This window comes from Pteropus medius, unplaced genomic scaffold (genome assembly GCF_902729225.1).
Source record: "Pteropus medius unplaced genomic scaffold, Ma_sr-lr_union100, whole genome shotgun sequence".
In the NCBI taxonomy this organism is placed as follows: domain Eukaryota; kingdom Metazoa; phylum Chordata; class Mammalia; order Chiroptera; family Pteropodidae; genus Pteropus; species Pteropus medius.
The window spans coordinates 4,759,422-4,780,159 of record NW_024341894.1 but is presented as its reverse complement, the minus strand read 5'-3'; the positions used below and the strand labels follow the sequence as shown (position 1 = coordinate 4,780,159).

Genomic DNA, 20,738 nt, shown 5'->3' with positions numbered 1-20,738 from the left:
CCTCCTTTTTTTTTTTTTTTTAAATGAGGAATTGAGACCAGCAATATTCCAATGTCTTCTGGGAACCTAGGCATAAATTAGAACAAGCTAACAGTGATGGTTGTATATACTAGGAAATGTTTGAGAATTTCCCTTGAGAGTGTTAAAGATTTCCAGGTATCTACATAAGGTTAAATAACTTGCCTTGAGTTGTATAAGAAATACTACTACGTAGGAAATTGGTGAGACCTGAACTTCCCCCCTTTCTTCCTTTTTGTCATATTTGCATTGACTTTTTTGTAAATAAACTTTTTGTTTTAGAACAGTTTTACATTTATAGGAAAACTCTAAAGATAGTACAGAGAATTCTCATATGCCCAACTCCCCTTATTAGTATCATCTTTTATTAGTGTGGTACATTTGTCAAAATTAATGAACCATTATTGACTCTTTGTTATTAACTAAAGTCTGTTTTTACTCATATTTCTTTATTTTTACCTAATGTTCTTTTTCTTCTGTTCCAGGATCCCATCCAGGATAGTTGTCAGGTCTCCTTAGGCTCCTCTTGGCTGTGACAGTTTTTCAAACTTTCCTTGTTTTTGATGATTGTCAGCTTTGAAAAATTTTGTAGGTATTTTGTAGAAAGCCCCACAATTGGGATTTGTCTTTTTTTTCTCATGGTTTGCGTGGGGATATGGGTTTTTGGAAGGAAGACCATAGAAATAAAGTGCCATCTCATCACATTTTGTCAGGTGTAAATGCTGTCAACATAACTTGTTGATGATGATGATAGCTTTGAACACCTGGCTGAGGTAATGTTTGTCTGGTTTCTCCACTGTAAAGTTACTTTTATGGAAAACACGTTGTACTTTTAGAAAGAAAGTCACTGTGTATAGCCTACACTTAAGTAGCAGAGAGTTAATGCTCTACCTCCTTAACAGTGAGATACATACTTAAATTATTTGAAATTCTTCTGCATAGGAGATTTGTCTCTTCATTCATTCATTCATTCATTCATTTATATCAGTGTGGACTCATGGATATTTATTTTATACTTGTGGTTATAATCCAATACTACTTTTTTTTGTTGTTTAGATTGTTTCAGTTTTGGCCTCTGAGGCCAAATAAATGTGTGCCAGAAAGAGCTATGTTTCAGGACAGGAACAGAACGCCTTTTACAACGCCTGTGTCTCTTGGACCTAATCCTATCATTATAGGTTTTTTTGTTTTGTTTGTTTTTGCCATTTCCTTACTTTTTGGCATTACAAGATGCTACAGGTACATCTGGTATATATCTTTTTTCCAGACCTAGAATCAGTTATTTCTCAAAGGAGCTCTCATTCCTTCTGTTGGAGAATGATGTTAGAAAGTAATATTTGAGCACTCAGTAGTTGTACTTTTAACAGTTATAATGGATTGAATCAAATCAGACATTCAAATGTCTGCTTCTTGATAATATTATATAAAATTCAGTGACTAATTCAGATTGTAGCCATGTCATGGTTCATAAGAAAGATTTGGTTTATTTAGAAGTTAATCTAGATATTTATATTGCAATGATAAGAATTTAAGACCTTTTGTTTATTTGGTTGGTTTGTCTTGGTTCTTCCTAAAGGTTTTTCAGACTTCTTATATTTTGGTTCCAAGGAAACTTATTCCCTAAGTTTATTGTCTTTTATATCTTCATAAAACTCATACTAGTGTTTTTGTAAACCCTTTTTTAATTTAGTTATCACTTCTCAGAACTTGAGATGTATGCTTTTCCTCTTGAGCGTATAATAGAGTGCCTTGTATATGGCAGGTCTTCAATAAATGTTTCTTGAATGAATTCTCTAAATGAAGTAAATTTTTTTTGCAACTTATTTTCATAGAATGAGTAATCCAAAAGACCATAAAAGAGGTTAAAAATATCTTGTATAAACATTTTTGACCTTTTCTTAATCTGTTAAATTCCTTATAAAAGAGATCATTATTAAAAAGATGGCCACAATTATACTATAAGCCAAACTCTGTTACTCTGGTAGCTGAAAGTTTATGAGCTTTTTCATTGGTTACTGGGAATGTTTAAGTAGATATGCCTTCATGTCATCATTTTTCTCTGTATTTGTTAGAATGTTAATACTGTCACTTTCTTCAGTTTCCAAATTAGTTGATATTTATTTACCCATGTTACCAATATTCTTTCATTAAAACATTTATTTGTTCATTCATTCAATGTTAACTTTTTTGTGGCAAGACATTGTAATAAGTAAATGGATTTCCTGACCCAAGGAATTTGTAATCTAGTGCAGTGTTTTTCAAAATGCGGGCCGTGTACACTGTGGTTCCTGCAAGGCCAAACTCTTTCTATCATCATAAGGTACTCATAATTCCCTTTTTAATTGTGTTGGTATGTGCTGTGATAGTGCAGAAGGAATGGTGTGTAAAACTGTTGACGCCTCATCATGAATCAGTGCTGTGACAACAAACTGTACTAGTGGTCATTGTGTCTTCACTACTGCAAACTCAATTGAAAAAAAAAAGAGGCTAGTTTCGCTTAATGTCCTTGATGAAGCAGAAAAAATTATTAAGTTCATTAAACCTCTACCCTTGTAATCACTTTTCCCCCGTATTCTGTGTAACAAAATGGAGAATCCACATAAAACACTTGTGTTGTATCCTGGAGTATGATTGTTGTCTCACGGAAAAGCACTTGTTCAGTTTTATGAGCTGAATTAGTCTCTTTTTGCATGAAACATTTTTACTTCAAAGAACAATTGATAAGCTATTCAGTCTTGGGTATTTTGCAGACATTTTCTTGAAAATGAATGAAGGAAGCATGCCACATCAAGAAAAATAACTGTCAGCATTTGCTGCCAGTGTTAAAATTTGAGCTTTTTTCCCAAAAATTAGAATTTTGGAAAACTTATATCTATCATGGTGAGTTTAACAAAGCTTACCAATTCTTAAAGACTTTCTGATTAGATCAGTTGTGATATAAACAAATATGATTTTTTTTTTTATTGTATAATGTGTGAACATTTGGAAGATTTTATAAATCAGTGAACCAGTATTTTATGCATGATGTTACAAAATTGCATAAGGGATCCTTTCAAGGTACAAGATAGATGAATGGATTTTAATGTTAACAAAGTACTTAAAGTTCATTGATACAGTTTTATATTCTACATTGCAACCAAGTTTTGTTAGAGTATCAAGGAAGAATACCTAAATATCTGAGTAGCCAATAAAATACTCCCCTTTTCAGACTACATAGCTGCCAAACTTGATTTTCATAGTAGTTCAACCAGAAAAACATATCCTTACAAATTAAAAGTAGAAACAGACATGAGAATCAACTACATTTTCACAGTCCAGTCATTAAAGAGTTTTGAAAAACACTGTTACTCTTACTACTAGGTTTTTGTTTGTTTTGGAAAATATAGCTACTTTTTATTAAAATGTTATTTATATTAACATATAATGACCACATGTTACATGAATTAATACTTGTTTTGAAAATTACTCAGCTTTAGTTTCTTACATGGTAAACATTGATAAATAACCCATATAATAAAGGCTTTTGGAATGCTCAATTTTTAAGAGTATAAAAAGGTCCTGAGACCAAAAAGTTTGAGATCCAGTCGTCTAGAATAAGCAATAGGATACATACTCAAATATAGAGTGTTTGAATATAATAATAATTTGAATATGATAATAAGAATGATATAGAATTCTTTGTTTTGAGAGAAGAGAGGAAGTTTCTCCCTTGCTCGGAGAAAACCAAGAAGACTTCGTGAAGTACGTATTAAACTAGATCTTGAGAATGTATAGTTTTTCTGGAGATAAAGATAGGATAAAAGAAGAGGACGGTATTTAAGATAGCATCAAATGAACACTGTTCTTTTAAAAAATATATAGAGATATAGGCATTTTATACTCCTTAGAATCTGTCATTAGAAAAATGATTTTGTACAGAATGTGTGAAAGATCAAGGAATAATGGGGTAACTAAGATTGTGTACAACTTGGTTTGCAAATGTCAACAAAATATATTAGTTTGCCTGTGGAATAAAATTGAGCTTATTTTTCTTTCTGCAGCATATTAATTGTATTATAATATGCCATAGCCACTTTCAATGAAATCCTCCTATTCTTGGAACAGCAGCCAATTCTAGGAATTAACAGAATTGGGTTACTTTGCCTAGTGGCACAAAACGTACCCAGGGTATTAAATCATTGGCTTTTCTGTTTGGGACACAATCAGAAATAAAGTTGAGAGATAAAAGTTGATTTGCATGCTGTTCACATTTATTCATACTTTAACAGGTATATTTTTCTATTCTGATTCCTATAATCCTTTTTGAAACAGATTTTCAGTTGCAGTTATGTCCAGAGGTACAGCATTCTAATAAAATTTTAGGCTAAAGACTAAATTCAGGATTCAACTACAGTAACTTGATGCTATTGACTGTGAAAATATTTTCTGTCTTTAGAATAGTTAAGCAAATATTAAAAATGCGGTTACCTAACAGATGACTATGTATTATGAAACAATTTTGAAGGATTAATTTTATCAAGTAATATAAGAAACCAGTTTGGAAGAGGGAAAGAAATGATAGTTTTATTTGAACTTTACCAATTTTTTTAAATGATTTTTTTGTGTGTGTGTACTCAGAGTGGTAGAAGCGGAGTTCGGTGACAGTGTGAGAACCTTTTGATTGAGTAGTATTTGGTCATCTGTTATTTTTATGAGATTTTTGGAAAATTGTTTTAACTTTTTATTCCCAAGCCCTGAAGGTCTTGCAAAAATGTTTGTTTTTTCTATAACCATTGCTATGAAGCTACCAGAGTGTGGGACAGCATCTTTGGCTCTGTAGAATCTCTGCTCTTTTCTTTGCTCTAAAATATCTCAAGAATAAGGGGAAGAGAATTGCTGTAGAATAAGTAGAAATACACTCAGAGAACTCATTACTCCATAGAGTCTCTGGCAAGTATGAAAAGGAGTAAAGAAAGCAGTGATTAACAATCTGTTTATAACATGGATCAGGCTTAATACTAATCTTCAAAAAATTTTAACTTAATTTCGTTCAAATCAGAATTTAAAGAGATCTCCTTAAACATTAATCATTAGGGCCTTTTGTGGTATACCTTATACACAGTACCACTGGTACTCCTTGCTTTGGCCCTCATGGCTGCCAGACACCCCACTTGAAAGATATTATTGCAACCTTTGAAAATAATGTTTAAAGAATGTTGCAGCTGGAAGGACCTAAAAGATTAGGCCAGAATTTCTCAAATCTGGTTTTATGCCAGGATTTAACAGTATGTCCCCAGACCTATTGAATTAGCATCTGTGTGTGTGAGACCCAGGATTCTATATTTTATCAAGTCCCTCTATGTTAGGCTGGAACGGATTGATTGGAAATCACTGCTTTAAGGCCATTGCATTCATTTTCTAGGTGAAAAATCTCAGGCCCAGAGGAGAAAAGTGACATGTCAATCTATATTCAGTTTGGTTTTCTTCTCTGCATGGCAGCTACAATTTACAGAGTATTTTGAGGTCAAATCATGATAGCTGCAGAACTCCTTTAGTTGGTGGACCATGCTCAAGTGCTTCTTAAGAGCTCGCACTTCTGAACGTGACCTTTCAAGACGTTGTCATGTCACACAATGTTTCTTGAGCTGTAGCAGGCAGACATTGAATCCTTTGCAGGGGAATGAGCCAAGAATCTGCTCCTTCATGTTAGTATCCTATGAGTGAGCATAGTCAGATACTTTGGGAAGTTGTAGAGCTATCTTCAGAAACTAGCTCTGAATAAAAACCTTTGAGCGAAGTATATAGATGACTGTTAGCAGAGTGATACTTTTGTAAAAAAAAAAAAAAGTTTGTTAAGATATAATTGACATTTAAAATGTACCATTTGATAAATTTGGGTATACGTATATACAAGTGAACAAATCTGAAACCTTCAGAAATTTCCTCATGCTCCTTTATAATCCTCGTCTCCTGCCTCTCCATACCCTTCTTCATCCCCAAGGAACCACTGCTTTCTGTCATGGTAGATTAGTTTTGCGTTTTCTAAAATCAGTCAATTTTATTGATTTTCAAAGAACCTGCTTTTGGTTTTTTGGTTTCTTTGATTTTTTTTTAAAAATAATATTTTTTATTTTCCAATTATAGTTGGCATACAATATTAGTTTCAAGTGTACAACATAGTGATTAGACATCTGTATAACATTCAAAGTGGTCACCCCAATAAATCTAATACCCCTCTGACACCATATGTAATTATTACAATATTATTGACTTTATTCCTTATGCTATACTTTATATCTTTATGACTATTTTGTAACTACCAATTTGTACTTCTTAATCCTTTTCCCCTTTTTCACCAACACCTCCCATCTGGTAACCCTCAAAATGTTTTTTTTATCTATGAGTTTATTTCTGTTTTGTTTATTTTGTTCTTTAGATTCGACATGTACTTGGAGTCGTATGGCATTTGTCTTTCTCCAGCATACTTCATTCAGCACAATACCCTCTAGATCCATCATGAAATATCTTTTTCCTTCCCTTTTCCTTCTGTGTGTGTCTTTTAATCTGAAGTGAGTCTCTCGTAGGCAGCCTACGTAGTGGTCTTGTTTTCGTGTTCATTCAGCTACCCTATCTTTTGATTGGAGCATTTAATTCTTTTTTCACTTGAAGTACTTGTTGATATGTAGTTAATTGTCATTCTTTATTCATATTTTTGATACACATTTTTTTCTTAAGTCTCTCCATCATTTCTTGTAATACTGGCTTGGTGGTGATGAACTCCTTTAGCTTTTTCTTGTTTGGGAAGCTCTTTATCCGTCCTTCGATTCTAAATGATAGCTTTGCTAAGTAGAGTAATCTTGATCGTGCGTCCTTTTCATCACTTTGAATATTTTGTGCTAAGCCCTTCTGGCCTGCAAAGTTTCTGTTGAGAAATTGACTGTCTTATGGGAGTTTCCTTGTGGATAACTAATTGCTTTTCTCTTGCTGCTTTTAAGATTCTCTCTTTGTATTTAAACTTTGGCATTTTAATTATGATGTGTCTTGGTGTGGGCCTCTTTGAGACTCTGAGCTTCCTGGGGTTGTATGTCTATTTCCTTCCCCAGGTTAGGGAAGTTTTCTGTTATCATTTCTGCAAATAGCTTTTCAGTTCCTTGCTCTTTTCTCTTTCTGGTACCCCTATAATGTGAATGTTGGTACGCTTGATGTTGTCCTAGTGGCTCCTTAAACTGTCTTCATTTTTTTGGATTCTTTTTTCTTGTTGCTGGTCTGATTGGGTGTCCTCTGCTACCCCATCCTCTAAATCGCTGATTTGATTCTCCACTTCATCCACTCGCTTGATTCCCTCTTCATCCCAGATGTACTCTTCATCCCAGATATTCTTCATTTCTGACTGGTTCCCTTTTATGTTTTCCATCTCCATTTTAATGTTTTTTTTTTTTTATCTCTTTGTTAAAGTTCTTATTACTGAGTTCATCTACTCTTGCCCTAAGTTCCTTGAGCATCCTTAAAACGATTGTTTTGAACTGCATCTGGTAGAGTGCATGTCTCCATTTTGTTGAGTTCTTTCTGTGGGGCTTTGTTCTGTTCTTTCATTTGGGATGTTTCTTTGTCTTCCCATTTTGGCTGCCTCCTCGTGTCTGTTTCTCTGTGTTAGGTAGGGCTCCTAAGTCTCCCAGTCTTAGTAGAGCAGCTTTATGTAATAGGTGTCTTGTGGAACCCAGTGGCACAAGTCTTCCATAGTCATCTGAGCAAGGTGCTCAAGGTGTGTCTCTTGTGTGGGTTTTGTTGCCTTCCTGTTACAGTTTAGCCCTGGTTGCTGTTTGCATGCCAGTAGGAGGGAATGATCCTTGGGCTGATTGGTTGTGAGGACTGGCTAGGGAGGGGCTAACCCTGTGGAACAGGATTCACTTTAGCAGGGCTCTAGTGCCTGCCCAGATGCAGCTCTGGGTGGTGCTGCAGCTCTTGTCGAGGCAGGCCACTGGGTAAGCTGGCCCAAGGGCCTCCTGGAAGGGGTCCATCTGTAGGCCAAGTTCACCTGCAGGCTGAGCACCTCCAGGGCCACCTGGTAAGAGTCACCTAGCAATCTGCAGATGGCTGCCACTTGTGCTGGGCTTATAAGTGCCTCAAGAGACCAACTGCCTCTAGTGCGGGGCTTGGGGCTGCTGAGCAAGGGGTATGAGGCATGCTGAGACCAGACGCTGCTTTCTAGGGTTTTGTGAGCCTTTGAGAGATTTTAGGAAAGTCTGTAGCAAGAGCCAAGACAGGTCATATGTGTGGAATAAACAACTGGAAGCAGCTTGGGTGGGCCCACATGTTGCGAGTGGTGGAGTCTTAGGGAATCACCTCTGTGAAGTGACCTGTATTATCCAAGTTGATAGAGACTCAGATATGGTGGCTGCCTGTGTCCACACGCTGGGAGAGGGGAAGGCTCAACAAAGGAACAATGGATATTGCCAACACTTCTGTCCACCCTCAACCTGAAGCCCGACAATTCATTAACTCCCCGTATGTCCCTGGTGCTCCTTGAGCAACTGTCCCAGCACTGGAGCTCAGAGCGAGTGAATCTGTCAGTAAGTCTAAGCACGGGCCCTTTAAGAGGAATGCCTGCAACTCCCACAGCCCTCTGTCTCACTAAGTTAACATCTTCGCTGGTTTTCACAGCCAGAGGATGTGGAGATTTTTCTTAATATTGGAACCCTTAGCTGGGGAACTAAATGTGGGGCCAGGACCCATCATTCCTCATGTGAAGGAGGGGGCTCTGCGGCCAAGATAACTCTCCTGATTCTTGATTGCTACATGTGGTTGTGGGCCTTTTCACATCTCTGCCCCTCCTACCAGTTCAAGGTGACCTCTTACGTTTGTCTCTAGTTGTAGGGCATCTCTTCAGACAGACCTTAGGTTACCCAGTGTTGGTTGCTCTGTAGTATTGTTATAATTTTGGTGTGGTCAGGAGCAGAGGTATGCACATTATCTACCTTCTACACCATCTTGACTGATCTCTCCTTATTTTTTGGCGGGGGGGAGGGGGAAGGATTGTTTTTAGCTGTGATCTTATTCTTTTTTCTATTTGCAAGGATGTTATTTGTTCTTCAAAGAGCTGTCTGTTGTTGATTTCTAATTTAATGCATTGTGTTCAGATAACAGAATGCATTCAAATAACATAGTGTTCATGACTTGAGTCATTTTAAGTTTATGGAAACTTGTTTGATAGGCCAGAGTGTGATCTTTCTTGGTAAATGTTCTCAAAAAGGTTGTCATTTAGGTCATATTGGGAAAAATTTCATCCATTATTCACATTTTTTTGGTCTTTCTCCCTCCTCGGATACTCCAATTGCATATGTGTTAAATTAATTGAAATAGTCCAGCTCACTGGTGCTGTTTTCATTATTTTTAATTTTTTCTCTCTCTTTTTTTAGATAGTTTTTGCTTTGTCTTCAAGTTCACTAATCGTTTCTTCTGCATTGTCTAATTTGCCATTCTATCTAATGTATTTTTAATCTGAATACTGTAGCTTTCATCTGTAGGTAGAACTTTGACTTGGATCTCTTTTTATATCTTCCATGTCAATATTTAATTCTTTGTAGATAAGGATACAGTTATTATAACCGTTCTAATGTTCTTGTCTCCTAATTTTAACATCTCTGTCAAGTCTGGGTTGGTTTCAGTTGACTGAATTTTCTCCTTGTTATGTCATATTTTCCTGTTTCTTTGCATGCCTTTCAGTCTTTGATTATGTGCCAGACATTAATTTTAACTTGTTTGGTGCTGATTATTTTTAAATATAAATATTCCTATAAATATTTTTGACCTTTATTCTGGAACAAAATTAAATTACTTAGCAATTGTTTGATCTTTTTGGGTCTTGCTTTTAAGATTTGTTAGGTGAGAACAGGGAAGTATTTTGTTTAGGGCAAATTATTTCCTACTACTGAGGCAAGAGCCTTCTGAGTGCCCTACCTAAATACCCATGACGTATGAGGTTTTGCAATCCAACTGGTGGAAAGAGTCCCTAACTATTCCTGTCCCCGGGTGAGTGCTTGGTACTATTCTTTCCAGTTCTTTTGGATAATTCTTTGGCCTCAGATAGTTTTCTTACACTTGTGATGTTTACATGAGTATTCTGCTAAATAATCAGTGTAACCCTCTGGAGATCTGTGTGATTGTTTCTGTCCCTTTTGTTGTTATATCTTTCAAATTTATTTGTCTTGGTTTTCCTGGGCTCTCAGCTCTTTCTCTTAAACTCTACCCTGCCCCCTGCTCCCAGCTTTATTGAAGTATAATAGACAATTAGTTGCTCATATTTACGTTGTGTAATTCAGTGAGGTTTTTTTTTCAATTATAGTTGGCATACAATAATATATTAGTTTCCGTTGTGCAGCATAGTGCTTAGAGACCTATATAACTCATGAAGTGGTCACCCCACTAAATCAAGTACCCCTCTTCCCCCTTATATATTTTTTACAACATTGTTGACGGTTTTACTTATGCTGCACTTTATATCTCCATGATTATTTTGTATGTATCCATTTGTACTTCTTAATCACTTTGCCCTTTTTCAGTCTCCCCCCTCCCGTCTAGTAGCCCTCAAAATATTCTCTGTATCTGTTAGTTTGTTTCTGTTTTTGTTGTTGTTGTTTATTTTGTTCTTTAGATTCTACGTATTTGTGAAATCATGCACTATTTGTCTTCCTCTATGAGATCCATTTCATTCAGTGCAATACCCTCTAGGTCCATCAAGGCAATATCTTTTTCTATCCCCTTCCCTTTAGTCTGTGTGTGTCTTTTAATCTGATGCGAGTTTCTTGTAGGCAGTATATGTAGGGGTCTTGTTTTCTTCTCCATTCAGCCATTCTGTCTTTTGGTTGGAGCACTTAATTCTTTTCCAATTGAGGTACTAGTTGATAGGAATGTAGTTATTACCATCCTTTATTCATGTTTTTGATACATGTTTTTTCTTCTTAAAGAAGTCCCTCCAACAATTCCTGTAATACTGGCTTGGTGTTGATGAGTTCCTTTAGCTTAATTTTGTCTGGGAAGCTCTTTATCTGTTCTTAGACTCTTGCTAAACTCCAATTTTAGTATATGTGCTGCCAAAGTGAGCACTGTTCTTTTATGCTTAAATGATAGCTTTGCTGGATAAAGTATTCTTGGTTATAGATTCTGGGTTTTCAACATGTTAAATATTTTGTAGTAAGCCCTTCTGTCCTTCAAAGATTCTTTTGAGAAATCAGCTGCCAGTCTTATGGGAGCTCCCCTGTAGGTAACTAACTGCTTTTCTCTTGCTGCTTTTAAGATTCTCTCTTTGTATTTAACCTTTGGCATTTTAATTATGATGTGTCTTGATGTAGGCCTCTTCAGGTTTATTTTTTTGGGACTCTGAGCTTCCTGGGGTTATATGTCTATTTCTTTCACCAGGTTAGGGAAGTTTTCCATCATTATTTCTTCAAATATATATTCACCTTCTTGTTCTCTTTCTTCAGGTATCCCTATGACACAGATATTGTTACCCTTAATTTTGTCCCATGGGCTTCTTAAATTATTATATTCTGGTTACTTTTTTCTTGCCATTCTGATTGGGTGTCCTCTACGTCCCCATCCTCTATATCGGTGTTTCAATCCTCTTCCTCCACTCTGTTGATTCCCTCTAATATACTCTTCATCTCAGATAATGTTTTCTTTATTTCTGACTGATTCCCTTTTATAATTTCCATTTCCATTTTTATTTTTTTTCATCTCTTTGTTAAAGTTCTCACTGAGTTCATCTACACTTCCCTTAATTTCATTGATCATCTTTATAAGCAGTGTTTTGAACTCTGCATCTGTGAGATTGCTCGACTCCATTATTCCTGGATCTCTGTTCTGTTCTCTCATATGGTTTCTGCTTCTTTGTCTTCCCATTTTGGCACCCTTTCTGTGTCTTTCTATGTACTAAGCAAAGCTTCTGAGTCTCCCAGTCTTACTAGTAGTTGTCCAGCAGCACAGTCCTGAGAGGGGCTCAGCTGCAGGCCCAGTTTAGCCCCAGCCTGTGCCCCTCCAGGGTCATCTGTTAAGATTCAGCAAGCAGTTCTCAGAGGCTGTGCTTATAGTTGCCTCAAGAGGCAACACCAGAAACTGAGGCCAGCCGCCACCTGTGTGAGTCTTGGAGTTGGCTCAGTAAGGAGTACTGTACTCTCTGAGGATACACCTGGATGTGACTTGGGGGAGGTGGAGTTTCAGGGAATCTTCCAGGCGGAGTGACCTCTGTTATCCAGTTTGATGACATTTTCAGCTATGGTGGTGGTGTGTCTGCATACTGGGAGAGGGGAGGGCTCAACAGAGGAACAATGGATTCTGCCAGCACTTCCACCTAGGAGAAAGCCTCGCCTCCGGCCCTTGCTAGGACAATTCAGTGTTCCCCTGTAAGTCCCTGGTGCGCCACCCCCAGTAGCCTACCTAGTGCTGGTGCTCAGAGCAATCAGGTCTGTCATCGCAAAAGTCCGGTTGCAGACACAGCCCCTTTAAGAGCCGGCTGCAGCTGCCATAGCTTCTGTCCCACTTAGTTGCTGGGGACCGGGCAGCCTGGTGTCTTTGCCCCCTCCTACCTCCTACTATTGCAGGGTGATTTCTTATTTCTCTCCCTAGTTGTGAGGCTTCTATTAATCTAGACCCTCCAGGCGACTCTGCTTGCTGTTCGCTCTTTGCTGCTTCCTGTTTCTGTAACTTCGATGTGTTCGCAAGAGGGGATGAACAAAGCTTTTATCATCTACACCATTTTGCCTGGTTCCAAGCATGGGCATCTCCCCACTTAACCTCTGCCTGGCTCCTGGGCAGCTGGACGCAGCATGCAGACCTTGTGCCTTGGGGTGCATGCTAGGTGACTGCGGCCATGTGTCACCGTGGAAGTGGCCCCGTGATCCCAGGTACAGAGGGGCCTCCAGCCTCTTTTAAGCTATTGATGTTTGCCAGAGTCTGCCTGAGTTTCCACTTGCTGTGCTATGACCTATAAACTCTGCTAATAAGCTGGGGCAGTAGTAGGGTTCACCAACTGTCTGTTGGAGGTTTTATTGTCCTTTATTATCTGACATTCAGTGCCTTATAAACCGTTGTTTTGTATGTTTTGTCTTTTTTTTATTGATTTTTTGTTTGTGTTTTTTTGGTGGTTGCAGGTGAGCTAGAAAATCAGATTCCTGTTACTTTTTCTTAATTGGAAGCAGAAGTCTGGTACTTACTCTTGATTTATGTGTAATAAGTTTTTGAGTTTTAACTTTGTGTTACGGAGCACATTAGACTATTTCATCTGTACCCCTAAAATTTAATTTTAAATCTGTTTGTTCAGAAAATGAGAGTTCACTTTATATTTGAGATCTCCTTATATTTTGGCATATTCTAGCATGTTCAGTATGTCCTCCATGATGTTCAGTAAAATGAATTACATGAACACAGCGCTCAGTATGTATTTATGGATTCAGTAAGTTAATGTTAATTTTTAAAGGGCCAGGTCCCTTCCTGTATTTTAAGACATCATTCTAATCTTATGCAGTTTATGTAACAATTCTTTGAACTGTTGAATGATCTCCTAACAAGTTCTTACTGTTGTATTAAATAGTCATTTCAGCCTTGACAGTAAATGAACTGGAAGGCCTAACTTTAAGTTCCTCTGTTTATCAGGAAACAACACGGCTTATAGTCAGAATTCTGCCTATAGTAGACTTAAAATGTCTGAGTCTACTAGGATGTAATCTTTCTTATCTTCAGTTAAGATTTGGTATCAATTCAAGGTAACCATCCCCCTGATGTCAGGAAGGCAGTTATTTATTGGTTAAAATTCTGGAATAAGCTCTTTCAAAAATACACAAATATTTTGTTATGGAATGGGACCACAGTTTCAGTAGGGGACCTACATGCTGGGGTGAGTTGTCATCCTGAGAGATGCTTGGAGACCTCTGAGACGCTTAACTTGTTTTGCCAGCTAAATGTCTGCCAGCTTTTCTGACCTAGATGGAGCTCAAGTAGGAATTTCATTATGGAGGCTTGATCTTAACTTTGATTCCCGTGGTAACCCAACATTGTTGGTTTTGTAATTTAATAGTCTCCAGAAATTCTTTAAGATAAATTTGATTTTATCATTGTCTAATGACTTTTGTAACATGGGGTTATCGTCTGTCTGTCTGTCTTTTTTTTTTTCAGGCAAGGCAGTCCTTGGTTGACCTCATAGATTGCTAGGACCATGTCTGCTTACAATCCCTTTTTAAAAATTTTTTATGCCTACGGCACCTGGTCTTCCTAGGTGGTCTCCCATCTAAGTGCTAACCAGGCCTGACCCTGCTTAGCTTCCAAGATCAGACAGGATAGAGCTTGTTCAGGGTGGCATGGCCGTAGACTGGGGTTATTGTTTTCAAAGAATATGTTTTTATTGAATGTATGTACTGGCATTTCTTTGGATACAAAATAGACTATAAAGAAAAATTCTAAGTTCTGAATCCCATTTCTTATTAATTTTAGTTATTGCAGTATTCTTTTCAAAAATTTTGAGTCATTGGAATATGGCACAGAAATCATTGTGACCCTTGTTTCTTGCCAAGTTTAATGAGTTTATTGGTGGTAGCAGTTTCTCCCTTGATGTTTCTATGTCAGTGTAGTATGCAAATTTGTAATGTTGAGCAATTGGTAAATTAAGAATGAATTTAATGTGTTTATTAGCCAAATGATAAAGGTGACAAATTTAATTTTTTAATTGACTTGTCCAAATCAAATTACATTAAATATGCCTATAACTTTGTCAGTTCCATTTGGCTAGGGTCTCTTTTTGCCTGAACTAAGTTTAATCTGGATAGTCACCTTTGCAAAGAACCAAGCATGTGATTTCTACCAGTTGTCTTATAAATATGCTTTTGATAGAGTTATGAACACCTTTTTAAAAAATTAAAACTAAGAGGTGCCACTTTTTCTCAAGCAGACATAAAAACAAAACCCCCAAATAAAAACATGTTTGGGAAGAGGAGGAGATACTTAATTCTAAAATTTAAGAACATAAATGTTAACCAGTGTCCATAGGTCTGACTTTATTATGGAGTGAGATGTTCATTAAAAATGAATTTTTGAGATTACAGAATCTTAGGGATAAAAAAAGTTTAGAAATTATCAAATGCTATTCGATGATATCAAAAGTGGGTGTGATATTACTATTATAGTTATTTAGGAAACAGTCCTTTTAAGAGATGTGTGCTGAAATATTTTGTGTGTAGTTCTTAGAAATGGAGTGGGGATAGATTGTTGGTAGTGGAGAGAAAAAGGTGGCAGAGTACAGTTCTGACATTCTATTGCTACTGAGTTGTTAACATATCTGTAAAGGCTACATTTAAGTGGTATGAATTAAGTGGTATGAATCCTCTTGAGAAACATCTTTGGAGACTCTTGTTTTGTTTTGTTTTCTCCTGCCGATGCCGTTTAGTACCTCAATCAGAGGATCTTGAGTTCTACAGAGTAATTACTAATAAACTTTATTATTGTCTTAGCTTATAATTGCTTAAGAGGTTACCTTTTTCAATATTATTTATATTTGATTTACAGGAATGAATATTTTTTAGGTGGAAAAAATTTATTTTCAGTTAGATACATTCCCATTATCCCAGTAAGTTGCTGTTTACTCTGGATGATGTTGATCTGGTTGATCACCAAATTTATTAAATAAAAGACATTTATATACTCAGTTGTTTAATGGTAAGTGATACTTGTGCTTTATGGGCCTTATGCCTCTTAAAGTTCTAATGTGCCTTCTGTATCTATAAAATTGTCAATTGGAGAACAAAATGAAGATTAAAGGCAAAGTGCATAGAAAGAAAAAGGATTGTGTACCTGTTGTTTTCATTGGTTTATCTTTCTCTTTCTTATTCCCACTGTTTCAAGTATCATTTCTATGCAGATGATTCCAAAATCTGAGTTATCAGTCATGACCCTTTAATCAATCATGCCTTCAGGATTGCCCCATTTGGATGTCTTATAGTCTTCACAAACTCAGCTAAACTTATTGTCTTTCCTCTTAAACTGGTCTTGAAAAAGGTAACTTCTTAAGCGGTTAAACTGGTATAGTGTCCTAAACATATCTATGGTACCATCATTTCCTTAGTCAGAAAATCGTAACATTTGTAATACACATGGATGAAAATATTTTAATAGTGTTTATTTATTCACCTATTGATTAATTCAGCAACCATTTATTTAATTCCTGTATGCAAGGAACCGAAGGTATACAAATAAAGAAGATATCATTTATTCTGTCAAGGAGTTTATAATCATGTCGGGTAAAGACAGAAAATAGTACAACTGATTACTAAGGACTATGGCTAATAAGCACAGCATGCATAGGATGCTGTGTGGACAGAGGGAGGAATCTTCCTAAGGATGCAGTGCGGGGAGGAAAGGAGGGAAAGCTCGAGTTACATTTTTGAAGACCACATAACAGTAGAATAATATAAACTTAGGAGAAATGTTGAAAAGCATGACTATTTCAGGAAGTAATTTGGCAATATATGAAGCTTTAAAGAATGATTGATCCATTTGTTGCAGCAATCAAAGGAAATGATCTGAAACAGAAAAAAAAATATATATAAAGGGTTTGTTTTTATAACTCTTTATTGTGATTTACTTGTAGATTCACTTGCAGTTTTAAGAAATAATACAGAGCGAGCCTGAGTACCCTTTACCCAGTTTCCCCCAATGGTAACATCTTGCAAAACTATAATGCAATATCAGAACCAGTATATCGATATTGATACAGTCAAGAGTCAAAACACTTTTTTCACCACAAGGATCCCTCATCATGTTGCCCTTTTATAGTCCCTTTTTCCCCTACCATTCCTGACCCCTGCCAACCACTAATGTGTTCTCCATTTATGTAATTTTGTAATTTTAAGAACATTATATAAATGGAATCATACTGTGTTTGGCCTTTTAGAATTGGCTTTTTCCAACCCCTGGAGATTCATCCAAGTTGTTGTGTGTATTACTAGTTTGTTCCTTTTTATAGCTGAGTTGTATCCCATGATATGGACGCACAGTTTGTTAACCATTCATCCATTGAAGGACACTTGGATTGTTTCCAGTTTTTGGCTATTATGAATAAAGCTGTTAGGAACACTCATGTATAGGTTTGTATGAACATAAGTTTTCATTTTCTGGGATAAATAAAATGTCCAGGAGTTCAGTAGCTGGGTTATATGGTAGTTGTATGTTTACTTTTTAAGAAACTGCCAACTTTTCCATCGTATCACTATCATTGCACTTTCTCACCAGTACTGTATGAGTATAAAGATTGTGCTTGTTATTTTTAAAATAATATAAATATCCAGCAAAAATTAAATAATTATATATTTATTCATATATATCATGGAATACTGGGTGGATCATCAGAAATGTTTATACATTGACTTTTTTGCTGTTAACACTGGAAAATGGTTTTCCTAAGTAGAAAAGCAGAATCTAAAATACTATCACCTCAGGTAATAAATGGCTGTGGCTTAAAAGAACTCTGTAACTCAGGAACATTGCAATGATATTTAAACACTAGTAGATTAAACGTACAGGCAGAAGGCAGTGACTGACATTTAGAAACATTACTGATGAAAAGTATATTCCAGGGTGAAAACTTCAAAAGCTGGTTACTAAACCACTAGCATAAAAGTGTTGTAAATTTCTCCAAACACAGTGATAATGGTTCATAATTGATCATTTGAATAAAGAATGTTTATGACAAGTATATGTTGAAGGATATTTATATTTAGCTTGATGCTTATGCCACTCCTAACAGCTGATGATACCCTTCAGGAAAAGTAGAGAGAGAGGATATATTCTTCTCTAATACTTGTAAGTTATGTTATGGCAGTATTCAAGGGCTCGGGGTATTCACTGTCTACAAAAAAAAAAATTACTTCTCATGAAAGTCAACACAACAGCCTTAAGAATACCTGTTCCTGTGGTTTTCAGGTCAGAGTACCTGATCCTGCCTGTTTTTCCTATCATCTGACCATGGGAATATATAAGTGTCCTCATTCTTTAAAGTTCTTATCGTCTCTCCTTAAATATTTAACAACATATGTATAAAACATGTGACTTATAACTTCGTCTCTTAACTGAGGACTTTTATTCATTTTTCTATTTGACAGCTCTAGCTTTCATTTCTTGTGATTCCCAGCTACCCCTCTGCTTCTGCTAGTTCAACTCCTCTCCCAGAAGTCCTTCTGTCCATTTTATAGCCTGTGTCTCCATCTCCCACAAAACTATTTTGTCCTTTTCATTAGGGATTTGTTTTTCTTGCGGACCATATGATCTGCTCAGGCTTTCTACCAGGTGGAAGTATTTACTATTTAAAAAAGTTTTAAAATTCTTAAATACTGTTATCATAATCATTTTTGTTTTTGTTTGTTGTTGTTGTTGTTGTTGAAAAAGTATTAGGTTGAATCACATGAAATCGATGTAATGGTTGAATATGGCAATTTCATATTCTTCAGATGAGTATTTAGCTCTGTGGGTTAAATACCCTTTCATTAAATTAGCCTGAGAACTCAGCCATCCCATAGATTGTTGCTTCAGTGCAAAAATGAGCACCGGGTTTTAAACAACAGTCTATCACTATGTTTTGAGGAATTTAGAACATTTTTATGTTGGTGGTTTAGTATCCAGCCTTTTGAAGTTTTCACCTTGCAATATGTATACTTCTCATCAGTAATGTTTCTAAATGTCAGGTCACTGCCTTCTGCCTCTGACTTGTTTAATCTACTAGTGTTTATCATTGCAATGTCCCTGAGTTATAGAGTTCTTTTAAGCCAAAGCCATTTACAAGAATTAAAGAGACATAGAAATGGAAACCCCAAAAAGTATAGCACAGCTATGAATGCTGTAACTGGGAAGACACACCAGCTTTCATTGCCACAGTCAGTACAGAGCTAAGGCCTTGGACCAGTGGTTCTTTACCCTGGCTCTACATTGGGTAACTCGGAGAGTTTTTTAAAAAAACTACTGATGCCCAGGAATTCTGATTAAATTGAGACCGGAACAACAGTATTTTAAGCCCAAATTGAGAGGCTTCGTTTTAGACCAACTTTAAAAACAAAATCAGGTCAGAAATGTTTGCAGACTTGGAAAAATCACATAGTGACTTAAAGAATAATCTGTACAGTATGGGAAGCACACCTGGATTGTGTTTTGATGTTTTTCTCCCTGTGAGTCACCTAAAGAGAGTAGTTATTACAATAGTCATCTTCAACAATGAAGAATAATGGTACATTATTATTGAGTTTAGAAAAGTATAAATGCAGTTTTTGTGAAGACTGAGGCTTAATTAAAACACAGTAATAAGACAGGTGATTAAGACTGTCTTCATCAGTGATGTGATGTTGTTTGATAGCATTTATACTTGAGATGATGAAGAAAATGTCACTTTATCTCTGTTCTTTCTCCCCAAACCCATAACCCCAGCCTAAACATGAAAAAAAACATACAAATACCAATTGTTGGGACGCTCTACAAAATACCTGATCAGTACTCCTCAATGCTGGCAAGGTCATTAAAAACAAGGAAAGTCTGAGAAACTGTCACAGCCAAGAGGAGCCCAAGGAGACCTGACAACTAAATGTAATGTGCTATCCTGCATGAAATACTGGAACAGAAAAAGAACATTAGGTAAAACATAAACATGAAGAAAGTATAGATTTACTTTCTATTTCATCCTACTTATAAAAAGCCCTATACTTTTTTGGATATAGTGATTTTGTGTATGAAATTAATGATCCGTACTGATGAGTAAAGTCAGCCATTTTATTTTGCAAAGCACTGTAATGTTGCTTGTTTTATCTATTTTTTGATAAAGTGTTTTTCTTTTACCTTTCTGTGTTTGACCATCAGATTCTTGATAGCAGGTGATCATTGTTTCTTTGCCTTTTGCTGTGATGTAATATTTTATTTCTTTAGCCTTGGATGTATCTTGATCTTCAGAATAACCAGGCATGCTATTTACATGAAACAGATAAGCATAACCATGTAAATCTTCATTGATTCCCTGAGAGGTGGTGTGTTTTTTCCTTTTCCTTTTAAAAAATATTTTTTTTGTTGGCAGCCTTAATAATGTTTTCATAAAATATGATGGATTTATAAGTCTGTTTAACATGCCTTTCCCTTTTTGTCTTAGCGCTTTGCTTCTAAGTTGCAGATGCAGTGGCTGAACAATACGCTCTGTGGTGTGACAGGTAAATTTCCCAATTTACCTGCCGTAATAGTGTGCTGTGTAATGCCATCCAATCATCTCTGAATTTTACTTGCCTGATTAGTTGAGTGAAGCAGATTTTCAATTTAAATGTAACTTCATCTGCTTGATTAAAAATGTAACAGAACATTATCTGCTGCAAATAAATTTCAGTGGAAGAGATGATTTTGCCTGTTTAAAAATAACATCTGTTTATATTGGCTGGAAGCAGACGATTAATACTTCTCTAATTTCGAGGTTTACCAGTCCAGCTCACCTGTCTCTTTGCATGGGTAGTTGAAATTGATGGCTGTCGAGTATAAACATTTACCTGTTGATGTTTAGTTGATGGATTTCTTTTTTAAGGATAATACAGAATCCCATCATTGGGCATTCATTTATTTGCTGCTCATCAAGATGATTGACAGTTTTGCCAACAACATGGAAAAAGGATCTTCCTTCCCGATGCATATGAGAAAAATTTTACCCCTGAGTGATGAGTGCCCTACAGAAAAACAGATTCTTG

The 20,738-nt window shown here is 36.2% G+C and overlaps 1 protein-coding gene and 1 pseudogene across 4 annotated transcripts in view; one reads left to right on the top strand and one right to left on the bottom strand.

Moving 5' to 3' along the window:
• The window catches only part of ZCCHC7 (zinc finger CCHC-type containing 7), a 193,817-nt gene that overhangs the window by 24,617 nt on the left and 148,462 nt on the right, over positions 1-20,738 (top strand). The window lies entirely within an intron of this gene.
• Positions 14,239-14,357, bottom strand: LOC120598362 (uncharacterized; annotated as a pseudogene).